This window comes from Mustela nigripes, chromosome 5, assembly GCF_022355385.1.
Source record: "Mustela nigripes isolate SB6536 chromosome 5, MUSNIG.SB6536, whole genome shotgun sequence".
NCBI classification, from domain to species: domain Eukaryota; kingdom Metazoa; phylum Chordata; class Mammalia; order Carnivora; family Mustelidae; genus Mustela; species Mustela nigripes.
Genome location: NC_081561.1, coordinates 41,945,183 through 41,960,303, shown reverse-complemented (window position 1 = coordinate 41,960,303; position 15,121 = coordinate 41,945,183). Strand labels below are relative to the sequence as shown.

The following is a 15,121-nucleotide window of genomic DNA, read 5'->3' as shown; positions in this document are numbered from 1 at the left end:
ATGCCTGCTATCCAGGAGATAACTTTTCTTTCAGGTAAAAAACTATATATTATAGACTCCTCTCACTGACAATTAAAAAAACTAGTTTATCCTGACCTTTGGTATAGTTGTAAATTACTATTCCTAAGTTCAAAATTGACAGGATTTAGGTCAGGGGGAAAAAAAAGAAAAGAAAAGAAAAGAAAAAAATTGCCTGTGAATTTATCTGTATCTTTTTTTCCCCTTTATATCTGTAGCAAGAATTACTACCAAACTCTACTCATTGGGCCAGAGACCCTTGTGGTGTTAGTGAAAGACTTGCCTTCCATATAGCACACTTCTTATACTTGTGAGTTAATTGGCCAGTATCTATATCCTTTTTTTTAATAAAACTATCACCTAACTAATATTTTCTGTGACAATTGAACTTAACTCTCTTAAATCCAAGGAGCTAGGGGGAGAAGCAATATTATATTGTGTTTAAGTTTCAGTTAAACATAATATAATTTCAGTTTCCTGGTTGCCTGGTTGCAATCTCCATTGAACCACTTACTAACCGTATTGCCTTGAGAAGGTTACTGGCTATCTCTAACTTCAGTGAAACTACAAATGGTGTTGTGAAAATTAAATGAAGTAGTGTGGAAAAAGCAATAAGCTTATTGTTGGCACAAAGTCAGAGCCTAAAAATGTTGGAGATACTCTTTTCAATATATATGTACACGCAACCCATTTTTTTTTTTTGAGACTAAAATATATTGACTTTCAATGTATCAACAACAAAAAATGATGTATTGATTCATTCAACAAATATTTATCAAGTGTCTATATACATAGTGGTCACTAGTAACAGAGAATTTTTTTAAAGACAAAAAATTATATTTTTATTTCTTGAGTATTTAAAAATTAGTCACTGGGAAGGACTTCCAGAATGGCACTATAAATACCTCTGAAATTCTATTCCTCTTTAAAAGCAATGGTAATACAGACAAAAACTGCCAAAATATACTTTCAATACTCTGGAAATTAACCAAAGGTTTGTAAATAATATGAGAAGGAGTAACAATATGGGGAGCTGTTTTAAAGAAAAACAGCTACAAAAAGAAGAGTGAGTATTACAACATTTTAAGTTGTCCTGTTTCTATCCTCCCATTCCAACATCATGGTAGTCTCAAAAAAAAATACACACACACACACACACACACACACACACATATGTAAAATATGTAAAATAAAAGAACATGACAATTACAACACCTGTGAAACCCAGAAGCTGACCACCATTGGAGGATGCAGAACAGGTTTGCAGCTCTAACAAAAGCCCAAGTCTTCCCCAGTTGTCAGTATTTGAACTGTATGGCTGCTCTTCGGAAATCCCATTTACTAGACTTGTCTTAGTTGATCTGACTCAGATTTTGTTCAGTGTGAATAGTCTTTTCCTTGGTTATGTCTTGAAAATAATCATTGGTAGTTGCCTAACATCACAGGTGACTGAGGAGGCAATAACAGGACAAACAAGAGGCCTACCAAAAAACTTAAACCTGGAGAAAGAGATGTCCATATGGGACTTTGAAATCAGAGATATATTCCTGGAAATCTCAAAGGCTTTATACACATGGATGGTGGTGGTCATACCCAGGTATGACCTGAGAAGGCCCTTGTCTTTCCATCTCTTGCTGACCTTGAAGGTTTGCATAAGCAGGTGGTGAACAACAGGCAAAGATGGGAACTATCTGACGGAATCTTGAAGATAGGATCCCAAACACACATGGAGTCCCTAAGAAAAAATTAGAAGATTAAATTCTGGTATTTAAGGAATTTATGGAAAACTGTCCAATCATTAACAATTAAACTAACTTAGCAGAGATTTCTATGACATACAAATCTTTACAGAATGTAGGAAAGTTGTCAACAGCAAACATGAAAACAACAAATAGCAACAAGAAGAAATCTTGGAGAAGGAAGTGGAGAATAGGATTTCAAGGGGTGCTAGATTTTATTTAAAATGTGTAGGTTCCAAGGAAAACATTAAAATCACTCAAAAGGTATGAAATCATGGTGCATACATGGAAAAAATGTCAATAAAAACTGTTCGTGAGATGCCCAGATGTTGGACTTACTAGAAAAATACACTAAAATCAGAATTAGTTTATTGAAAATAGAAATAAAATTAAGAAAACTTTAACTATTTTTTTTAAAAGAATAGACTCAAATCACTAAAATTAGTAGTAAATAAAACAGGGTAAATTACTTCCAACTCTAGGAAATGAAAAGAATCATAAGAAAATATAAACAACGTGTGTAATAAATTAGATAATGTAGTTTAATTTGAAAAATTTCTTTGAAGGCAAAAATTACCACTACTGATTCAAGAAAAAAATAGAAAATCTGACTAGACCTATAAAATTTTGAATTAATAATAAAAAGCTTCCAAAAAAGAAAACCTAGTTCCAGATAACTTTATTGGTGAATTCTACCAATTGTTTAAAAGAAAATATTAACAACTTCATAAACTTCTAAAAATGGATGAGGAGAGAAAATTTCCCAAAACATTATGTGTAACCATTATTACACTGGTAATAATCAAATATATCCTAAGAAAACTGCAGACCAATATACCTATGAATCCAGATGAAAAAAATCCTAAGCACATCTGTGAACTAATACTGAAAGATCACCAACATAAAATATGAAGAACACAAGCATCAAAGGTCACTACAGTGTCTACTGTATTCCATCTCTTTTGTAATAGAGAGGTGAAATGAGGAAAACAAAAAAGAAAAAGACAACTAACATCATACTTACGCTTAATAGTGAGAAATTTAGGATTCTACCCCTAAGATCAGGAAAAATACTTTTGTGTCTGTTCTCATCTCCCGTTTTTTATCTAAAGACTGTATTTATTTATTTGAGAGAGACAGGAAAAAACATGTGGGGACAGGGAGGGAAAAGCAGACTCCCAGCTGAGTGGGACTCAGGGGGACTCCTAAGATCCATCCCAGGATCTTAGGACCATGACATGTCAGGAATGGCCAGCAACCCCTATACCAGCTGATGAAAGATTACTCCAGACCCCACTGTGAAAGAGAGGAGAAGGCCAGGGGGTCAACAGTCAGAGGCAGAGACCCTTTGTTTTGCTCCTGCTTTTATTGGTCCTTCAGGATAATCACAAATCCGTATCCCTGTTTCTCAAGCATGTGATTTGTGACAAGGGGTATCACTGAAATTGGGAGGGTCTGTTTACAGGAAAGATGATATGCTAATCTGTGTGTTCTATTGAAGATAGTCTAAGGGACAATGTATACATCTCTTAGATCACAGGATGGCTCTTGGGGTTAAGAAAGCCTCAGGGAAGGTAATTCCTTGTGGCATTCCAAGGGCAGAGCTGAAACTCAGGGTTAGGCATTCCAAAGGTCCATGTCCTTCTTTGAAACCTTCCTTAGCCTTCAGCGGCTTCCATATTACATTTTAGTAAGGCAAGTATTATGGCTACATTTATGCTCATTAACCCCAATAATGACCTGACCAAAGGCAGACACCTGATCAACTCAGCCACCCAGGTGACTCCTGTCACCTTAATTACATATTGTTCTTGATGTTCTAGTCAGAGATATTACTAAATAAAAACAAATAAAAGGTGTCTTGATTGGAAAAGAAGAAATAAAACAATATTTGCAGATGATATGGTCTTTTATACAGAAATTTCTAAGGTTTCACAAAAACTTTTGAATTTGTCAAACAGTTCAGCAGGGCTATAGTATATAAGATCAACACACAAAAAGTGAACTGTATTTTTTTTTTTCTTTTATAGATATTTTTTTCTTTGAGAAAGAGAGAACAGCGGGGAGGGGTAGAAGAAGAGGGAGACTCCTTAAGCAGTTTCTGCATCCAACATGGAGCCCAACACAGGTCTTGATCATGACTTGAGCTGAAATCAAGAGTCAGACACTTAACCCACTGAGCTACCCAGGTACCCAAGAAAAATCAATTGTATTTCCATGCATTAGGAAAAAAGAATTCCAAAAATCAAATGAGGAAAATAATTATGCTTAAAATTTAACATTATAAAGAACTGAAGGCTGAAAACAAAGTACAAGACTGTACATTGAGAACTACAAAACACCATTGAAGCAGATTAAAGAAGGCCTAAGTAAATGTGTCCCATGTTTACAGCCTGGAAGACTTAATAGTGTCAAGATGGTAATACTCTCCAAGGTGATCTAATATTCAAAGTAATCCCTTTATAATTCCAAGAGGCTTTTTACATAAAATGATAAGCTGATCCTAACATATAGAAATGCAGAATACTCAGAACATTACAGAAAAAAAATAAATTTGAAAATTAGAATTTTGAAAAATGAAGTCTCATATTTCTTCAAATAGATTTAAAGCTACAATAATCATGATAGTGTGGTGCTGACATAATAATATATAAAACAGTGATAAATTTGAGAGTTTAGAAATAAATCTATACACACATGGGCTATTGATATTTGACAAGGATGTCAAGAAAATTAAATAGAAGATAAAATGATTTTTTAAAATAATGGGACAACTGGATACCCATGTGCAAAAGAGTGAATTTATAACCATATTTTAAATAATACACAAAAATTAAAGTAGATTATAGATATAAATTTAAGAAAGAAAACTAAAATTTTTAGAAAAAAATTTAGGGAAAAACCATGTGAATTTGGTATAAACAAAAAAGATAATATACATTAAATATCATCACATTTAAAAAAATTTTTCAATAGACACCATCAAAAAGGTGAAATTACAACTCACAGACTGGAAGAAAATATTTGCAGATCATATATCTGATAAGGGACAGATATCTGGAACATATGAATTACTCTTCTTCTTCTTTTTTTTTTTTTTCAGTTTGTGTAAGGACTTAAGTTTCTTAACATATAATGTATTATTAGCCCCAGGGGTAGAGGTCTGTGAATCATAAGGCTTACACACTTCACAGCACTCACCATAGTACATACCCTCCCCAATGTCCATAACCCAATCACCCTCTCCTTACTCCCCTCCCCCTGGAAACCTGTAGTTTGTTTTGTGAGATTAAGTCTCCTATGGTTTGTCTCCCTCCCAATCCCATCTTGTTTCATTTTTTCCTTTCCTATTCCCCAAATGCCGCATGTTGCCTCTCAAATTCCACATTAGAGGGAGATCATATGCTAATTGTATTTCTCTGATTGACTTATTTTGCTCAGCATAATACCCTCTAGTTCTTCAATCCACGTCATTGAAAATGGCAAGATTTCATTTCTTCTGATGGCTGCATTATATATATATATATATATATATATATATACACCACTTCTTCTTTATCCATTCATCTGTTCATTCCTCTGTTGATAGACATGTAGGTTCTTTCCATAGCTTGGTTATTGTGGACATTGCTGCTATAAACATTCAGGTGCACTTGCCCCTTCAGATCACTACGTTTGTATCTTTAGGGTAAATACACAGTAGTGCAATTGCATAGGGTAGCTATATTTTCAACATTTTGAGGAACCTCCATGCTGTTTTCCAGAGTGGTTGTACCAGCTTGCATTCCCACCAACAATGTAGGAGGGTTCACCTTTCTCCACATCCTCGCCAGCATCTGTCATTTCCTGACTTGTTAATTTTAGCCATTCTGACTGGTGTAAGATGGTATCTCATTGTGGTTTTGATTTGTATTTCCCTGATGCTGAGTGATGTGGAGCACTTTTTCACCTGTCTGTTGGCCATCTGGATGTCTTCTTTGCAGAAATGTCTGTTCATGTCCTCTGCCCATTTCTTGATTGGATTATTTTTTCTTTGGGTGTTGAGTTTGAGAAGTTCTTTCTAGATTTTGGATACTAGCCCTTTATCTGATATGTCATTTGCAAATATCCTCTCCCATTCTGTCAGTTGTCTTTGGGTTTTGTTGATGGTTTCCTTTGCTGTGCAAAAGCTTTTGATCTTGATGAAGTCCCAATAGTTCATTTTTGTCCTTGCTTTCCTTGCCTTTGGTGATGTTCGTAGGAAGAAGTTGCTGCAGCTGAGGTTAAAGAGGTTTTGCCTGTGTTCTACTCAAGGATTTTGATGGATTTCTTTCTCTTGTTGAGGTCCTTTATCCATTTTGAGTCTATTTTCATGTGTGGTGTAAGGGACTGGTCCAGTTTCATTTTTCTGCATACGGCTGTCCAGTTTTCCCAACACCATTTGTTAAAGAGATTTTTTTTTTCCATTGGACATTCTTTCCTGCTTTGTTGAAGATTAGTTGACCACAGGGTTGAGGGTCCATTTCTGTGCTCTCTATTCTGTTCCATTAATCTGTGTGTCTGTTTTTGTGCCCTACGATACTGTCTTGCTGATGACAGCTTTGTAATAGAGCTTGAAATCTGGAATTGTGGTGCCACGAACTTTGGCTTTCTTTTTCAATATCCTTCTGGTTATATGAGGTCTTTTCTGGTTCCATATAAATTTTAGGATTATTTGTTCCATTTCTTTGAAAAAAAAATGATGGTATTTTGATAGGGATTTCATTAAATGTGTAGATTGCTTTAGGTAGTATAGATATTTTCACAATATTTGTTCTTCTAATCCATGAGCATGGAACATTTTTCCATTTCTTTGCATCTTCCTCAATTTCCTTCTTGAATACTTTATAGTTTTCTGAGTATAGATTCTTGGCCTCATTGGTTAGGTTTATTCCTAGGTATCTTATAGTTTTGGGTGCAATTGTAAATAGGAGTGACTCCTTAATTTCTCTTTCTTCTGTCTTGTTGTTGGTGTAGAGAAATGCAACTGCTTTCTGTGCAACTGATTTTATATCCTGACACTTTATTGAATTCCTGTACAAGATCTAGCAGATTTGGAGTGGAGTCTTTTGGGTTTTCCACATATAGTATCATGTCATCTACAGAGAGTGATAGTTTAACTTCTTCTTTGCCAATTTGGATGCCTTTAATTTGCTTTTGTTGTCTGATTGCTGAGGCTAGGACTTCTAGTACTATGTTGAATAGCAGTGGTGATAATGGACATCCCTGCCATGTTCCTGACCTCAGCAGAAAAGCCCTCAGTTTTTCTCCATTGAGAATGATATTTGTGGTGCATTTTTCATAGATGGCTTTGATTATATTGAGGTATGTACCCTCTATCCCTACACTTTGAAGAGTTTTGATCAGAAAGGTATGTTGTACTTTGTCAAGTGGTTTTTCAGCATCTATTCAGAGTATCAAATGGTTCTTGTTCCTTCTTTAATTAATGCATTGTATCACATTGATTGATTTGTGGTTGTTGAACCAAACTTGCAGCACTGGAATAAATCCCACTTGGTTGTGGTGAATAATCCTTTTAATGTACTATTGGATCCTATTGGCTAGTATTTTGGTGAGAATTTTCATATCTGTGTTCATCAAGGATATTGGTCTGTAATTTTCTTTTTACATGGGATCCTTGTCTGGTTTTGGGATCAAGGTAAAGCTGGCCTCATAAAATGAGTTTGGAAGTTTTTCTTCCACTTCTATTTTTTGGAACAATTTCAGGAGAATAGGAATTAATTCTTCTTTTAATGTTTGTTAGAATTCCCCTGGGAAGTTGTCTGGCCCTGGTCTCTTGTTTGTTTGGAGATTTTTGATGACTGCTTCAAACTCCTTACTGGTTATGGTTTGTTCAGGCTTTCTATTTCTTCCTGGTTCAGTTGTGGTAGTTTATATATCTCTAGAAATGCATCCATTTCTTCCAACTGTCAAATTTGCTGGTGTATAGTTGCTCATAATATGTTCTTATAAGTGTTTGTCTCTCTTTGGTGTTGGTTGTGATCTCTCCTCTTTCATTCATGATTTTATCGATTTGGATCCTTTCTTTTTTCTTTTTGAGAAATCTGGCCAAGGGTTTATCAATCTCATTAATTCTTTCAAAGAACCAGCTCCTAGATTAGTTGATTTGTTCTTTTTTGTTTGTTTCTTTCTATTTCATTTATTTCTGCTCTGATCTTTATGATTTCTCTTCTCCTGCTGGGCTTCTTTGCTATTCTTTGCTATTCTTTGCTATTCTTTCTCCAGCTCCTTTAGGTGTAGGGTTAGGTTATGTACCTCAAACCTTTCTTGTTTCTTGAGAAAGGCTTGTGTCACTATATATTTTACTCTCAGGACTGCCTTGGCTGTGTCCCACAGATTTTTGAACAGCTGTGTTTTCATTATCATTTGTTTCCATGAATTTTTTTCAATTCTTCTTTAATTTCCTGGTTGACCCCTTCATTCTTTAGAAGAATGTTCTTTAGTCTCTATGCGTTTGGGTTCTTTCTAAATTTCCTCTTGTGATTGAGTTCTAGCTTCAGAGCATTGTGGTCTGAAAATATGCAGGGAATGATCCCAATCTTTTGATACTTGTTAAGGCCTGATTTAGGACTGAGGATATGATCTATTCTGGAGAATGTTCCATGTGCACTAGAGAAGAATGTGTATTCTGTTGCTTTGGGATGAAATGTTCTGAATATATCTGTGATATCCTTCTGGTCATTTAAGGCCTTTATTTCCTTCTTGATCTTTTGCTTGGATGATCTGTCCATTTCAGTGAGGGGAGTGTTAAAGTCCCCCACTATTATTGTATTATTGTTGATGTGTTTCTTTGATTTTGTTATTAATTGGTTTATATAGTTGGCTGCTCCCATGTTAGGGGTATAGATATTTTAAATTGTTAGATCTTCTTGTTGGATGGACCCTTTGAGTATGATATAGTTGTCCTTCCTCATCTTTTATTATAGTCTTTCACTTAAAATCTAATTGATCTGATATATGATTGCCACCCCCAACTTTTTTTTCATGTCCCTTAGCATGGTAAATTGTTTTCCACCCCCTCACTTTAAATCTGGAGGTACCTTCGGGTCTAAAATGAGTTTCTTATAGACAGCATATTGATGGGTTTTGTTTTTTTATCCATTCTGATACCCTGTGTCTTTTGATTGGGGCATTTAGCCCATTTATATTCAAGGTGACTATTGAGAGATATGAATTTAGTTCCATTGTATTGCCTGTAAGGTGACTATTACTGTATATTGTCTCTGTTCCTTTCTGATCTACTACTTTTAGGCTCTCTCTTTGTTTAGAGCACCCCTTTCAATATTTCCCATAGAGCTGGTTTGGTATTTACAAATTCTTTTAGTTTTTGTTTGTCCAGGAAGCTTTTTATGTCTCCTTCTATTTTCAATGATAACCTAGCTGGATATAGTATTCTTAGCTGCATGTTTTTCCTCATTTAGTGCTCTGAATATATCATGCCAGTTCTTTTTGGCCTGCCAGGTTTCTGTGGGTAAATATACTGCCAATCTAATATTTTTATCATTATATGTTACAGACTTCTTGTCCCAGGCTATTTCAGGATTTTCTCTTTGTCACTAAAACTTGTAATTTTTACTATTAGATGATGGGGTGTGGACCTATTCTTTTTGATTTTGAGGGGGGTTCTCTGTGTCTCCTGGATTTTGATGCTTGTTCCCTTTGCCATATCAGGGAATTTCTCTACAATAATTTGCTCCAATATATCTTCTGCCTCCCTGTGTCTTTCTTCTTCTTCTGGAATCCCAATTACTCTAATATTGTTTCATCTTATGGTATCACTTATCTCTTGAATTCTCTCCTTTTGGTCCAATAGTTGCTTGTCTCTCTTTTGCTCAGTTTCTTTATTCTCCATCATATGGTCTTCTATATCAATAATTCTCTCTTCTGCCTCACTTATCCTAGTAGCAAGAGTCCCCATTTTTTATTGTACCTCATTAATAGCTTTTTAAATTTCAACTTGGTTAGATTTTAGTTCTTTTATTTCTCCATAAAGGGCTTTTACTTCTCCAGACAGGGTTTCTCTAAAATCTTCCATGCCTTCTTTGAGCCCAGCTAGAACCTTGAGATTTGTCATTCTGAACTCTAGATCTGACATATTACCAATTTCCATATTGATTAGGTCCCTAGTCTTTGGTTCTGCCTTTTGTTCTTCTTTTTTTTTTTTTTTTTTTTAAATCTGGATAAGAATATAGAATGAGAGAATAAAATACAAAAAGGGAGACAAAGATTCCAGAAAAATGTACACTAATGAAATCAGAAGAGATCCCCCAAATTGGAGGGGAGAAGAAAGGGAGAAAACGAAGTTTAAAAAAAATTGATTTTAAGAGTACTTCATATGGGGGAGGAGTCAAGATGGCAGAGGAGTAGCAGACTGAGATGATATCAGGTCACAGGAGTTCAGGTAGATAGTTATCAAACCATTCTGAACACCTACAAACCTAACAGGAGATTGAAGAGAAGAGTAGCAATTCTAAAGTAGTACTGATCCATGCCATTACATGAAAAAACCTTGAGTATATTATACACAGTGAAAAAAAACAATCACCAAAAGTCACACATTCATCCAGAATAAACAAATCCACAGACAAGAAAGTAAGTTTATGATTTCCAAGTGCTCAGGGTAGGCAAAAATGAGGATTGACTGTTAATATATGTTGGGTTGTTTTGTGTTTTTTTTTTTTTTTTTTGGGTGGGGGAGTGAAATAAATATGTCAAAATTAGATAGTTCTAATAGCTGCATAGCTTTGAACATACTGAAAAATAGTGAATTGTACACTGTAAAGGGAAAAATTAGTGATATTTTATTTTATTTCTTATTTTTTGAAAAATTTTTTTATTTATTTGGGGGAGAGAGAAAACAGAAGTGGGGGGAGAAGCAGTGGCAGAGGGAGAAGCAGGCTCCCCATTGAGCAGGGAGCCCATCCCAGAACTCCAATATCATGACCTGAGCTGAAGACAGATGCTTAACTGACTGAGCCACCCAGGTGCCCCCAAATTGGCAATATTTTAGTTATCTCAATAGTCTAGTATTTTTTTTTAATTACTATAAAGAAAATACAACCTCAGGGATCATTTCACTGTGCCACTTTAATGTTTTCAGCATGTAGATGAAAAAAGCAGCTGCTACTCAAGGCATTATTTTATAGAGTATGCAGTTTAATAATCACTTTTTATTATAAAAGCATATGTTATGTGGGAATTTCAGTCCTCATCAATATTAACTACTCCATCCTCACATGAAAACCTTTTGGTGCACTGATGGATGACTTACAAATTAGTCAATAAGTACAAAAATTCTTAAATTCTTTATTCTTGAATCTGACCACCAAAGGTCAAAATTCAAGGGTGATTCAATTGGTTAAGCATCTGTCTCTTGATTTTGGCTCAGGTCATGATCTCAGGGTCTTGAGGTCAAATCTCATTCGGGCTCCATATTCAGTGGGAAGTCTGTTTGAGAGTCTCTCTCTCCCTCTCCTTATGCCCCTCCCCACCAAATAGTAAAAAAATAGATCTTAAAAACAAACAAACAAACAATTAGTAATAACAAGACTACATATCAGCCCTTCCAGTTTATATATTTTTCTGATCATCTTTTGGGGATTTGTACCATAAAAAAACAAGTAAAAAGATTAACAACCCACTGAGGATTAAGAATCTCTATTCCAAGAAACAAAAGCATGCTTAATGCTCCATGACAGCTATAGTTAATGGCCAAACACCTTTTATCACTTAAGGAGCCTGAAATTCTGAAGAGTAGAACAATGTTGGATAGAATCTAGAAAAAGAGAATATAGGAAGCCACCAGTCCCCTTCTCTCTTATTTTTGTCTATGAATTAGAACATTCTTCCCCTAGACATATTCAGTAATACTGCAAAGTGTGATTTCTGACCTTTTCTCAGCCTCATATTCACTGTACCCTACAGATGAATACTAAAGATGGTAAGACTGGAAAAAGGTTCTGTACATACATTTTCTAGCTATACTGCCCTGTAGCTGGCATACTGATCTAGTACTCCTATCTTCTGTAGAGTAACCATACTAGAGTCATAGGTACATTCTGCGTACTGGATGCAAATCTGTGGCAAATTTCTAATTCTACACACTCTGGGGGTTCCAAAAGCTATAGAGAAGATATTTCTAGTTATAGAAATATATGTCTGAATTTTTTTCAGACTCAATTTCTCTTTTATGTGAATCATTCCAAGATCTAAATTAGAGGAACCCACACATTAACAATGCAGAGTAACACCAGTTACCAGTGGAAAGTCACTTTCTCTTTTACAGGACTAGCAGGAAAAAAATCAAAAACAAAAACAAAAATATGCATCTATGTTACAAATGATTTTTTCACATTAGAAGAGGGAGCATATTTTTGAAATCCAGACATTAATTCAATTTAAAAAATCATATTTTATTATAAATACATAATTATTGTGGGCATATTATCTCAGTAGCAAGAACTTAATGTCCATAAAAAGAGCCAAACTTAAGGTAAAGCTATGAGTGTACATAGAAATGCAAGGAGATGCTTGGAGCCTAAGTCTCTGAAGACATAATAGATCCTCTGAATTAATAGACCTTGAAGTTTGCCTTACATCTGACTCACTCATTTTGTGAGTTACTTAGTCTCTCATTATTCAAGATCTTTAATCTGAGCTTTTTTTTCTTCATTGAAGCAAACTATATCTCAACTGATTAAGCTACCATCCTTGGGGCCCTATAAGCACAGATTCTAAAATAGGTGATTTCTTATGGAGAAAAAGTAGAACTATAGGCAATAGGGATCTCACAATTCCTGTATGAAAACTTAGTTTTGAAATAGATTAGGCTGCTTCATATTCTACATTATTTCCAGGCCCAGAGCCAACCAAGACTATAATATTTCTGTAAATGGTAGGAAAATCATAGAATGTTGGCAGGAGCTTACAATTTTCTGTAGCCTTTGGCAAGTTTGTAAATGAATGGGGCTAGTTTCATCTAAAGGTGTCTATCTAAAAAATGAGAGTACATAAAGGACAGTTTTGGTACGATGACTTTTCTGCCTGTGACTTCAATACAAGTTGACTAAAATTTTCATAATTTAAAAAAGTGATGGAGTAGGAGTTTGAAACCTCCATGGCATCTAAACAATTCAATCAACAAACATATCCTAAAGTTTGTACTACTTCTGAAACTTCTAACTGGAAATAATGAGATCATTACATGTGAGGCTTCTTTGAGTTTAGGTTGCTAATACTTACCTTGGTAAACATCTTAACTAATACAACAAAAAAGCTTATCTGCTTACACAAAGAAGTTTTAACCTTGGAGTTAGACTTCAAAATAATTGGGGGTTACTTCTTTGCCTTATTTGCTTTTATATTTACAGTAAATCACATACTACTTAGAACATGGTAATATTCAATAAACTGTTGTTTAGAGAAGGGAATCTGGCAAGAATTTGGCAGAGTTAATAGAGCCTCTGATAAAATGTGGAGGTTTGGTATCACTGAGACATGTCAGCTGAGACAAGGGTACAAGACAGACTCCACAAGCCCTTCTGAGATGATATCTGTCCTTTGATCACCTTGGAAGCTGGAGATGAGCCTGTGACATTTAGAAACTATTAGTAGATGCAGTCACAGACAAGTCAAGAAAGGCAAGGAAACTGATGAAGTTTCTGAGACATTGTGTGATCTTACCCTGATCTACATATTTAGTCCTACAGCTTTGAAATACTAAAAGTCATTAATCATCCACATTAAACCTTGTTGCATAATAGCCTCCACTGACATTGTTGAATAATTAACTCTTCTTGAATTTGCTGCTCATTGCTATAGACCAAATAGTACCTGGTGGTAAGTTTGGCTTTCTATTAAGCACAAGTCCTGGGACACTGACACAACCTTGGCAATCACCAGGACCATATTCAATGTTTGTTATTGGTCTCTTTCCAGTTCCCTTCCCAATGAGAAAAACACTGCTCATACTCATAAACATAATTAGAACACATATAAGAAAATATATTTGGGGGGAAAAATGAAGCCCAGATATAAAACAACAGGAAGGGTTAAAACAAAACAGAACAAAATAAAACAAAACAAAAACAGGAAGGGGTAAAAGTCATGTTTTATCAGTTGACGTTACTATTAATAAATAGTGTAATATTTAGTGAGTTAAGCAGGCAATATCATGTACAACACAGTCCCAAATTCATGAAATTAAACACTGTGTCTCCTTGTCTTTGTGTGAGTGTGTTGGTATGAGTATAAACAGCTAATTCACTGAAAAAAGATGACTGATCTAATATAATCATAAAGTGTGTTTTGTTTTCATTTTTCTTTTTTTGATTTTAAATTCTTCTGGATTAGCATTATTCCTTTGTACTAGGATGGGGACATTGTCAGGTTCCATATATTTTTTATAACTAAGATTATACAGGTCCCTCTAGTCAGGAATTAAAATGTATAGCCCAATATACTAGTAAATATTTTGAATGGTTTCATGTCATGATTTCTTCTCTACCTTCCCTAAACCACCCCACCCCTCACTTAGATGTGAGTAAGCTATGAAGCCAACATACAGGGAAGGAGTGATACATAATTCTCCTCCTTTCATTTCTTGCCTTTAGATTTATTCTCCACTCAATTTGGTTCTGAACCTTTGGAGTTGGAGCACAGAGAGAGTGAAGAGGCCAGTAGGCAGAAAGTGGAAACAGGCATCATACCCTATGACCTGGGGAACTTGATAATCCAGTGCTCTGACATGACTATTGTCACATGTTCTCAGGAAACCAAATAGCGGGGACTTCTCACTTTCAATTTCCTATGTTTTCTCCCTGGTTCATTGCTTCCTAATGTATTTGCCCTGTGTATCTAATGATACTTTTAGCTGCTCTCTGGTGAGTTCTGTTCAGATTTTCTCTTAGAGAAAATCCTAGACAACCTCCTGGTGATACCATTTGTGACTCATACCACACTGACAGGCCATAGGCAATGGAAACATATTGCCTGCCTTAACAAAATCTGAAAATGTAGGATGATGAATCCAGCATCCAAATTTGGTTTACCCCTGAGGAGCTAGACATGAAACTTTCTTGATTTTATATATGAAAGGTGAGGGATAGGCAAAATTCAAGCTATGAGTGATTCTATTCAAGTACCTATTAAGAGGCTTATAATGAAGAGCAGGAACCTCAAACCATTACCTTCATTAAAATGGTGAGACTCATAGCTAAACAACAACAACAAAATAATGTATCTCTTCATGCTTCTTTTCTCAGACTTCTCAAGCTCTTTTGAATTCTGGTTGGTTGCCGCTGGAGAATAGCTTTCTTCCACAAATT

At 35.2% G+C, this 15,121-nt stretch overlaps 1 pseudogene; it reads right to left on the bottom strand.

Moving 5' to 3' along the window:
- Nucleotides 1-228: 228 nt before the first annotated feature.
- On the bottom strand, nt 229-371 carry LOC132018880 (small nucleolar RNA SNORA62/SNORA6 family; annotated as a pseudogene).
- Nucleotides 372-15,121: the final 14,750 nt, after the last annotated feature.